General features: G+C 42.9%; 1 long non-coding RNA gene across 2 annotated transcripts; it reads left to right on the forward strand.

The window, feature by feature from the left end:
* The first annotated feature begins 2,405 nt into the window (after positions 1 to 2,405).
* On the forward strand, positions 2,406 to 9,514 carry LOC106982620 (uncharacterized). 2 transcript variants are annotated; one of them, XR_008298096.1, is made up of 5 exons: positions 2,406 to 2,729; positions 3,568 to 3,628; positions 4,610 to 4,717; positions 5,385 to 5,458; positions 5,550 to 9,514. It is a non-coding gene; the product is annotated as an uncharacterized LOC106982620 (long non-coding RNA). The 2 variants fall into 2 exon arrangements; XR_001431386.3 differs by lacking the exon at positions 4,610 to 4,717.
* The last annotated feature ends 744 nt before the right edge of the window (positions 9,515 to 10,258 follow it).

A 10,258-nucleotide genomic window follows, 5' to 3' on the forward strand; every position in this document is an offset into this window, starting at 1 on the left:
GTCATTATAAAAAGAAAGAAATTGAGGTCCCTCAGGGTTATTCTCCACTTCTCCTTCCATAAATAGTCACCAAGTTCTAAATCACCCCTGCAGTTCCCCAGAGCTTGGTGCCATTGACGCTTTACCTGCTGCACTAGCCGTGACCTCTCCATGCGACCTGAATTCCATCAGGGACAGAGCTCCCCTCCCTGTCTCCCTCCCTTACTCATTCCCCCCCCCTCCTTTTCTTCCCCCTTCCTTCTTTCCTTTTCTTTGTTCTTTAATCATTTTGATGAATGATAAGGTAATATGTGGTTTTATACATAAGAATAAAAATAGGAACATACAAGAATATACCTGATGATGTGGAGAAGTCTAGTTTGCAGGATGAGAAAAAGAAATCTAACAGTGTTTTACCAAAAGGTTACCAATAGTATATGAACACGCTAATTTATTAAAGGGTCTATTTTGACCCCAAATGATTTAAAGTATGAAAAATATTGTAAAGATCATTTCCAGTTAGTTATTCACAGGTTTTTCTCCATTGGGTCTGGCACTGACATATCTACTCTCATGTTAATATTATGTGGACTAATTATTACAGGTTTCGAGTATTTTTTTTTTTGCGTATTTACAAAGATCCCCTGATAATTTCCTAAACATTTTCTTGACTTGTCCTTCCCTTTTTTTTCTTTTTCTTTTTTTTTTTTTTTTCTGGTGGGACCAGATACATTTTAAAATCTCCTGGCCAAGAGTCTTTAAAAATTCTTTTGAGATTTCAATCACGATGAATTTGGCAGTGATTGACGTCTTTAGAATTTCGCATTTTCCCATTCCATAATGCGTATGTCACATTTCATTTCAATCTTATTTTGTGCCTATTTAAAGCTTCATTGTTGTTTTCTCTTTGTGGCCTTCATCAAAGTTTGGAGTTTGCCTCTTACTCCTAGGGTACATTCTCGCTTTCCAAACGAGGAGTTTTGGAAACCGCCAACTGTATTCTTGCCATCAATTGGGATGACATGTTGCCTCTCTTCCGACAGACACTTCCCTTTGCTATCGTGGGGAATTACATTAGGCATGAGGTGCTACCCAGAAGGTTTGCTAAAATTATTAGGAAAGAGAAATTCTCTCTTACCTGCAGCTGCTAAGAGCATGCAGAATTGGACAGGCTTTTTTGCTGCTGTTTTTGCCAACAAGTACAAAATCAAGTTTTGAAGGAGCCCGCGCATGATGGACCAGAACCCAAAGGTGAAGAGACAGCTGTGAAGACATTACTTGAAGCGATTGGAATCATTTATGTCTCATCCACATCTACCCAATGGACACTTGAGTCCAGTGTATCAAAACCTCCCTCATCTTTTTTTTGGTTTTATCAATGAAGGTTCTATCACTTAAGATGCGTACATACTGCATTTCATGTTCTATTTCTTGATCTTGTAAAATTATTATTGTTATAAAGGTAAATCCCATTTTACAGGAGGATGGAAACCAATACCCAGCTTCCCCCACCCCCCCCCCCCCATGAAAACTGATGTAGTTTGCCTGTTATTTTTTCCCTCATTACTTCTGGCTACATTTTGTGTTACCAGGGACAGCAATTTAAACGCTCAGCAAGCTCTACTTTTGGGAGCTCTGCTCTTTGTCTCTGTGTGTTCGTGGTCAGGAGAATGACATCTATGATTTCTGCTTTTTGTAACTTGTGAAGTTTTGCTTTGCAGCTTACTGTCACATCCTACCATACCCCATGTACTTGACTTCATAAGCATATTGGTAGGAATTAGCATTCTGCATTCACTAGACTCAAAGATTCTTTCCTTCCTTCATCCTTCTTTTAGTCCTACTGCATCTATGTAACAAGACTTGTTAGTTTTAATGTTCAAGTTTTTTCTACCTTTACGCTTTCTTTTGTGATCTGCCAACTTTTGAGAGAGGGAATGGACTTGCCCTGTTATTATCCAAGTTTTTGCCTTATTAATGTAAACGATATGTTTCTGGGAACCTAAATATTGAAGAAGAACTATTTCTTTTCAGAACTACTTACCTCACATCAATTTTGGCTAATATTAATGCTGCTTCACGTTTTAAAAAAAATGTTATTAAAAAATGTTTATTTCTTGAGAGAGAGAGAGAGTGGGGAATGGGCAGAGAGAGAGGGAGAGAGAGACAGAAAATCTCAAGCAGGCCCTGCACTGTCAGTACCCCACTCCGGGCTTGATCCCAGGAACTATGAGATCATGATCTGAGCTGAGATCAAGAGTCAGACGCTTAACTGACTGAGCCACCCAGCACCCCCCCCCCACCCGATACCATTTTACTTTTTTGTTTAGCATTTCTTCGTTATAACCTGTGTGTGTGTGTGTGTGTGTGTGTCTGTGTGTGTGTGTATTAGGTCATGAAATCACTGATGAGTAAAATATCCACTTAACATGCAAGATAGACCAATGAGGTTTAATATAACAGTATGAAAACTTTCATTGATATGGTTTCAGGTTCTACATTCTAAATAACATTTACAAAATGAGCACTTGTGAAGAGTAGGTGTAGTTTCAAAGGAGAGTATCCATATTTATCTGAGAAGGCTCTGAAAATCACCCTCCCCTTCTCCAACTGCATATATGTGTGAGGCCAGTTTTTTTTTTTCCCACTTACTTCAACTAAAACAAAAGGGCACCAAACATTTCAGGCAGAGGTAGTAGGAGAAACCAGTTGTCTTCCAAGAAGTCAGAAACTAGAGACATTTGCAAAAGGTAAAAACTATGTTTTCTTCTCACTGAATTCGTTGTGGCTTGGGGAAAGACAGTCATTTTTAATGGGTCGTTTCTGTGAAAGTGTAATGGATTTATTGATGCTATTTTGAGTTAGTCAATAAGTATTTTCAAAACGTTTTAGTTCTAATTTTGAAGACATTACATCGTGATAGCCGTAGCCCACGTGAACAAGAGACGTGGAGGCCATTCGGTGGGTTATTGACAAGTTGGTCACGTCCTATTCCCGGTTTCTGTCATCTCTCGACTGGAAGTACCAGCGGGGCTACTGTCTCCGTTTGTTGCATTTTTCACAGAAGTTCCCTTCTCAGTTTGTTTCGGGACGTTGTTTCTCCAGTCATTGGGTCCCATCAGAGTTTCGTCACTGAGAGTCTTCAGAAAGTTTGCTATGCCGTAAGGGATACAGGATAGGGAGACCGGGGATGCTCCTGGTCCTATATTTGATCCTAAGCCACCATTACAAAGTACGGAAGCAGAAACTACACTAGTGACTCTGGTAAAGATAACGATGAAGGGGATACTCTCCTTTGGTTGAGTGTTGCTCTCATCAGAGTCGGTATTCAGCTAATATGCGCCAGGATGTCCACACTAGCTGTATCTGGTTAGCATCCATTTCCTTGGACTCCTGCCTCTGCTATGCTTGCTACTTAATAGTATGAATATCACATTTAGCTGTGATGCTCGCAAGGTATGAAAAGAACAACCTGACGGTCTGGAAACACCGATAAAGGAAATAACATTCGGGAAGCCCTTCTTTTCACGATTTTTTTTTCAGTTGGTAAAGTTGCCAACATCTTGTTTCTCTGCTTCTTTGTTACAGGAATCTATCAAGAGATCCAAAGAGGATACGCCTGTACACTTGATAGAAAGCAAGATGTAAGGTAGACATCCTCACCTGAACATGTCTTTTTCTTAACCTGTTGCCGAGCCTTAATTTCCATCCAGTAGAACCACAAAACGTGGACGCGTGATTTGCCTACTTATCTACTCTGACATGGCCTAATGCCAATATGGTCCCAAACTTTCAGCAAGCCATTCCCACATAAACCTGCCGTCTGTACCTCCCGGGGTGAGATGCAAATATCAGAAAGGATTAAATACCTTAACCAGGAGGTCACTGTCTTGTTTAGGCTTCCTCTTGGATTTTATTCTTAAGATCATAGGAGTGCTATTTTTTTTTTTTTAAAGATGGTCAAGGTCTGCTGACCATCCTCTCACACATCTGCAGCAGATTGCCTGGAGCTAACTCTGAGAACAGCTCCAAGGAGCCAGACATAAAAAGAATACAAAAATAAACGGGGATTCACATGTTGGTATGGTGGGATCTTAGGCAACGAAAGAGAAAACCCTGGAAATAGCATTTTGTCCGGAAGAAAGAGAGCTTGAGATCTCTGGGACGCTGGAGGTGGTTAAAAGGATCTTCAAATTGCAGGCTTGGAGATTTCCTCAAAATGCCTCCCGCACAGCTGTCCTCTTAATGTACCTTTCAGAGGCTCAGCTGTGGTCTGTAATGGTTTTAAAAGGTTACACTCCCATGTAAGGATTTTACCCCTTTTTTCTGTAAGCAACTGTTACTGAAAGTATCACAAAATAGGCCTTTGAAGTGGGAAAAGCTCAAACACCGAAGACATACAAAGAAAGATTTCAAATTTGGAAGATGAATACCTACTCTAGGATGCATTTGGGGCAGGGGTGGGGTGGGGAAAGCAGTGTCCAGTAAATTCTGATGGCAGTTTAAGGGCTCTTGGGGCCGGGCCCTGAAAATGGGACACTTGCAGATAAGACATCGCCAACGATAGTTAGGGCTAATTTCGGAGCCCTGATAACTGCTTGCAATTGCATAAACTGATATCTGCAAGCAGGGGCTCTCAGCGCGTCCCTGGGCTAATAGAAAAGCATCGCCTGGGAACCTACTGGAAATGTTCATCCTGCGGACCTACCCCAGTTCTACGGAGTCAGACAGTCTGCAGGTAGGTCCCACAGTCAATTGTAACAAACTTCCCCTTGGGATTCCAAGCCAGGCTATGCTTTAGGAAGTAGTGTCATGGAATGTGTCCCCAGGAAGAATGGCATCAAAGGTCACAGCTGTCCTACTCTCCCCTCAGACGTTTCTAGCTCTTCTTTACCTATTTCTTTATAATTAAATAACGTGTAGCTACAACCGCAAAGGCCGGGCAGAAATTTCCAAAGCAGCGTGGGCAAAGCTTGCCATTTGACAAATAACCTGAACCTTTGATCTCCTTACAGGACACATGTATGGGCTCCTTAGAATTTCCCTGGTGCTGCTCCTCTAGCTTTTTTTTTTTTTTAAGTTTATTTATTTATTGAGAGAGAGAGGGAATCCCGAGCAGTTTCGTGGTGTCAGTGCAGAGCAGTTTCGTGGTGTCAGTGCAGAGCCTGACGCGGGCTCGAACCCACTAACCATGGGATCGTGACCTGAGCCAAAAATCAAGAGTCTGACGCTTAATCCACTACGCCACCCAGGCGCTCCTCCTCTAGCTTTTCAGACCTGCTTCTGGCTTCATCCTCACTGGGCGGCCACATCGAATTCCTTTGTTCCACTGATTTTCTCAGCTCCCTTGGTGTTTTGTTCTCAACTCTGCATACTTCCTCCATTTGCTGTCCCTCCTTCCACAGGCCCTCAGGATGGAAACAAGCCAAGGAGCCCAGAAGCAGGGCCACGTCCAGGAAGCCAACATTGCCCAGGAAAGGTAATTAACCCTTTCCTGTCTGTCTCCCAATCCATTCTTTTTTAAATTCAGGATCTGCTTTCTGATGTATCTAATGCAACTGCCATTTCAGGAACGAAGAAACCCAGAGGGACAGAGGCTCAAAATCACTCCCAAGTGACGATTCTCAAATGCTTCATCTGGGAGCCAAACCCGTTTTGACCCGCCTGCAAACTCCTCGTTGCCTCTTCCTCGAGGCGTCACCCCGTGTGTGTTAGCCTCTCATGTTGTCTGTAAGGTCCATCCTGTGCTTTTCGTTTGTGGGGGCACCTGTTTGGGGCTTGAGAGTTATAGGTATTGCTGAGTTTGCTTAGTTCTACTTATAAAGAAAACAAAGCCAAATGCTTTTGTTCCAGCTACAGATCACTGGGGAGAAGGAAAAACCGTTCTTAATCATTTAGCCTGTCTTTCCTCTTCTTTCACATTCCCTCTGTATTCCTTTTTCATCTTCACTTAAGAAATGCCTTCTGCCCCTCCCCTGCTCATGCTCTGTCTCAAAAAAAAAAAAAATTAAAAAATGCCCTTGGGAAACACCACTGAGGCTGAAGGGGGGTGGGGGAGACAAAGACGGGACTTGCCCTGGCGTGCTTTGCAGGTCAGGTGTAAGGCAAAGGAAGAAAACGGAACGTATGAAAAGGAAGAACATATTTTTGTGATTTTTTTTTTTTTTTGCTTTAATCAATATGTTAGCAGGACGAAAATTAATCAGGTTTTTTAAGCTGAAACTGAGGGTGCGGAAGAAGGGGTATGGTTGGTTGTCTTTATCTGTGTTACAGTAGAAGCTCAGAGAAAGGGGCTCAAGCTGTGGCAGGAAGGATCGGAGCACGATTGAGTCAGGAAGGAGGGCCCGGGGTTGCTGGCCGTGGTGGTCCAGGACCAGTGACCCTGGACTTGAGCAATGAGCTTCAGCTGAGGCTAAGGGCAGGGCTGCCCGTGAGCCTCTCGTGGGTTCCTGGATGGCTTCTGCAGTCCCTTGCACAATAAGGGTCTCCTGGCCAATCACCACCCCGAGTTCAAATCCTGGCTCTCTTCACTTTGACCAGTGTGATTTGGGGCAGCTAAATCCATAGCTGAGGCTCTTTAGTGTATCTGCTAACGCAGAGTGATTTAATGCCCTGCTCTGACCACGCTGCCTTACTAGGATGTGTTACCCATTTGTGGGACCCGGTGGCGAAGAAGAGGAGAAACGCCTCCTTCAAAACTTGCTGTCTAGACAATTGACACAAAGCGTTAAAGCCCGCACAGGGCCCTTAGGGCAGAGCCCTGTGGCTCTGCCCCGGTCACACGCCCGCCCGGGAAGCCTGCTCTATATAGCCTGGAGGTAATCATCCCTGAGCCCCTGGGGGATGGTCTGGCTCAGGAAGACTCAGATTAAGCCAACACAAGTTGACCCTGTGCCGAGGACCCGGCAGGCCTCACGCTGCTCTGCACGGACCTGCTGTGAGCAGGTTACAGCGATGGTTTGAAGCACACAGTCTGTTATGGATGTGTTTAAATAGATCTAAAAGCTTTCAGCTTGGTTTTTTTTTCCCCCCCAAGTTGAACCCCCAAGCTTACTAAGGCCAAATGGGATCACAAATGCACTGCATGGCCCATCGTAGAAACCAACCGAAGTTTCCCCGTATTTGTTCCCGGAATCCCCCGCAAGAGGGTCAGGAGATCGCTGCTTGCAGGGCTGGCCCTCGGTTTCCGCAACAGAGCGGGGGAATCAAAAGCTCCGTAGCTACCGCATGGGAACCTGCCTTTGTACCAATGTCCCCAGAGGCTCTCACGCCTCCACGGCTTTCACCTGACTGCAGTGAACCCGATACCCATCGGCACCCTCCCCATTTCAAAGATAATCTTCATGCATAATTCCTGCTCGGCCGAATGACGCCTAGCTATCACCAGAAACGCGTGACCCTTAACAACGACAGCTTTTATTTCCCAGAGCGATGAGCATCGCACCAATTCGAACAACGCAAGCCACGGCGCACGAGCATTTTCTATGCGCCAAGCGCTTGTTTAATCCCACAATGACTTCCGAGGTGGGGATTGCCCGCCCGTGTTCTAGGAAAGGAACCGGATGCTCAGAGAGACTAAAAGACTTGGAGCCAGCAAGCGGCAGTGTTGTGATGAAGCCTGGCTTTTTGGCGGGCCCAACATCCACAGCGTTCCATTCTTTCCACGTGAGACCCACTACCTTGCCAGGTAGGAAAAAAATTACCAATGCAGGTAAATTGTCCCCATAAACTTCCTTTCGTTTTTTTTGTGATGTAGGTGCATTGGCCTTCCTTGCAGCAAACTTGGAGCTTGGAGAAAGAACCTTCTGGAGGGCCACAGGGTCTCTTGCTTGGCAAGAGGCCCTCAAAGGAGAAGCATTATTGAACCGCACTGTTTTCTCTTGTCCGAAGCTAACCCCAGCATATGCCTCGTGAGACCTCTGTCACTACATTTTTTAGTTAATAAATCTGGCTTAAAATTCTCCACAGATGACTGATGCGAGAGACAAAGAGATGCGTTTAAAACCTCCGAGTGGAGGTACGAGGAGAAAGCTGCATAAGGTAACTGAGAAGTAAAACACCAAAGGAGGTTTGTATTACATCAGCTTCTCTCTTTAGTGCAGCGATGGACATTTGGGCTCTTTCCATCCTTTGGCTGTTGTCGATGGCGCTGCCACAAACATGGGGGTGCATGCGTCCCTTCGAAACAGCACACCTGTATCCCCTGGATGAATGCCTGGTAGTGCAATTGCTGGGTTGTAGGGGAGTTCTATTTTTAGTTTTTTGAGTATGGAGGAACCTCCATACTATTTCCCAGAGTGGCTGCACCAGTTAGCATTCCCACCAACAGTGTGAGAGGGTTCCCCTCTCTCCGTGGCCTCGCCAACATATGTTGTCTCTTGTGTGGTTCATTGTAGCCATTCTGAAGGGGTGAGGTAGGAGGTGATTGTGATTTTGACCCGCATTTCCCTGATGAAAAGTGGTGATGAACATCTTTTCATGTGTCTGTGGGCCACCCGGAGGTCTTCCTTGGAGAAAAGTCTGTTCATATCTTCTGCTCCTTTTTTAACTGGATTATTTGCTTTCCGGGTGTTGGGTTTTATAGATTGTTTATATATTTTGGAGACTGTCCCTCTATGAAGCATGGCGTTTGCAAATCTCTTCTCCCATTCTTTAGGTTGACTTTTACGTTTACTGATTGTTTCCTTTGCTACCCTGAAGCCTTTTATTTTGATGTAGTCCCGATAGTTGATTTTTGCTCGAATGAGCGAATTTTTAACCGTTCCTTTTCATACATATGGAGCACAAGGAAGGAAGAAGAGACGTTGTATAGCTTGGTCGTCTTTTTATTTTAACTTTCATCCCTTAGTTTTCATCGTGAGCCATGAGGGGAGGCAGAATTATGGACATTTGATACAAATAACATGGATCAGACTCCAGAGTTCTAATTTACTCCTGCCTAATCAATTTGGGTTAATAAGAATTGCTCAGCCTGCCTATTCGTATGTCTCATAATTAGCATGCCTCACAAAATTTGATGGACATTAGCAAAGAAATATAACCCATGGCAAGATGGAAAAGCATACACACCTATGCTTAAAGCAAATACCTGTTCTTATGATTTAGTGTCAATGAGTTACATAACTGGCCAAAGTAAATTTACTTAGAACTTTTCTTAATTAAAGAAATGTGTGAATGTTGTTCTCTTTACGTCTTGGGTCTGGATTTTCTCCTTCTACCACAAGACCATGGGATCGCCAGTAGATGTTTAACAACCAGCTTGTCAGAGGCAGAAAAAAAAGAATTTGCAGCATTTGCTGATTTCCATGCCATAAAAACTCCCACATGGCTGACTTTAGCTGTGCGCATGAAATAACTGAAACAAAAGATGGGAAGAAATGCAAATAATCAGCTCTTACAAATGACTATACCCTGGTTCCTGCACACAACGGTCCATAATTATTTTTGAACTGATAGGGACTTTATTGGTACCTATAGTTTCCCATAGATTTAGTTGACTTTCTTTAATTTTGCGTATTTTCTCAATGTGAAAATACTAGAATATATTGAATTTATTTATCAATTTTTCCTATTGATCTTTGGTGTTCCTGTGGGTTTTGTTAATAATAGCGAATACTTCCATAGCATTTGCTTTGTACCAGGCATAGTTATTTTCCCATTATTCTTTTTATTCTTTCGACAATCCTAGGAGATATTTTACCAATGAGTATGATCCTGTCCGTAGGCTTTTCATAGATGTATTTTGTCATCCCAAGGAATTTCCTTTCTGTGTCTAATTAGCTCAAATTTTTTACCATGAATGGATTTAAAATTTTGTGATGCTGTTATCTTTATTGAGATGACCATATATGTTTCTTCTTTATTTTGTACATATAGTGAATTGCATTAATTGCTAAAGTAATCTTGGATTCCTGAGATAAATTTGACCTGAGCTGGATGAATTTTCCTGTTTCCATAGTGCCTCACATGATTTATCCATATCTGTCAAAGATTTTTATATCTGTGGTCAAAAGGGGATAATGAACTATAGTTTTCAACTCCTTGAATGTGTTTTTCTGGATTTTGTATCAAAGTAATGTTGGTCTTATGAGTTTGAAAGTGTTTTTCTAATTTCTAAGAGTCAGTATAGGATTGGTATTCACCTGTTACGTAATCTCTGCTTATGTTTCTTTGGTGAAACTTAACTACTAGTTTACTAGATTTAATACATATAGAGTAACTCAGATATTCAATTAAAAAAATTTTTTTTTTGCTGTTTATTCATTTTTGAGAAAGACAG

The sequence above is a fragment of the Acinonyx jubatus genome, chromosome C2 (genome assembly GCF_027475565.1).
Source record: "Acinonyx jubatus isolate Ajub_Pintada_27869175 chromosome C2, VMU_Ajub_asm_v1.0, whole genome shotgun sequence".
Lineage (NCBI taxonomy): Eukaryota > Metazoa > Chordata > Mammalia > Carnivora > Felidae > Acinonyx > Acinonyx jubatus.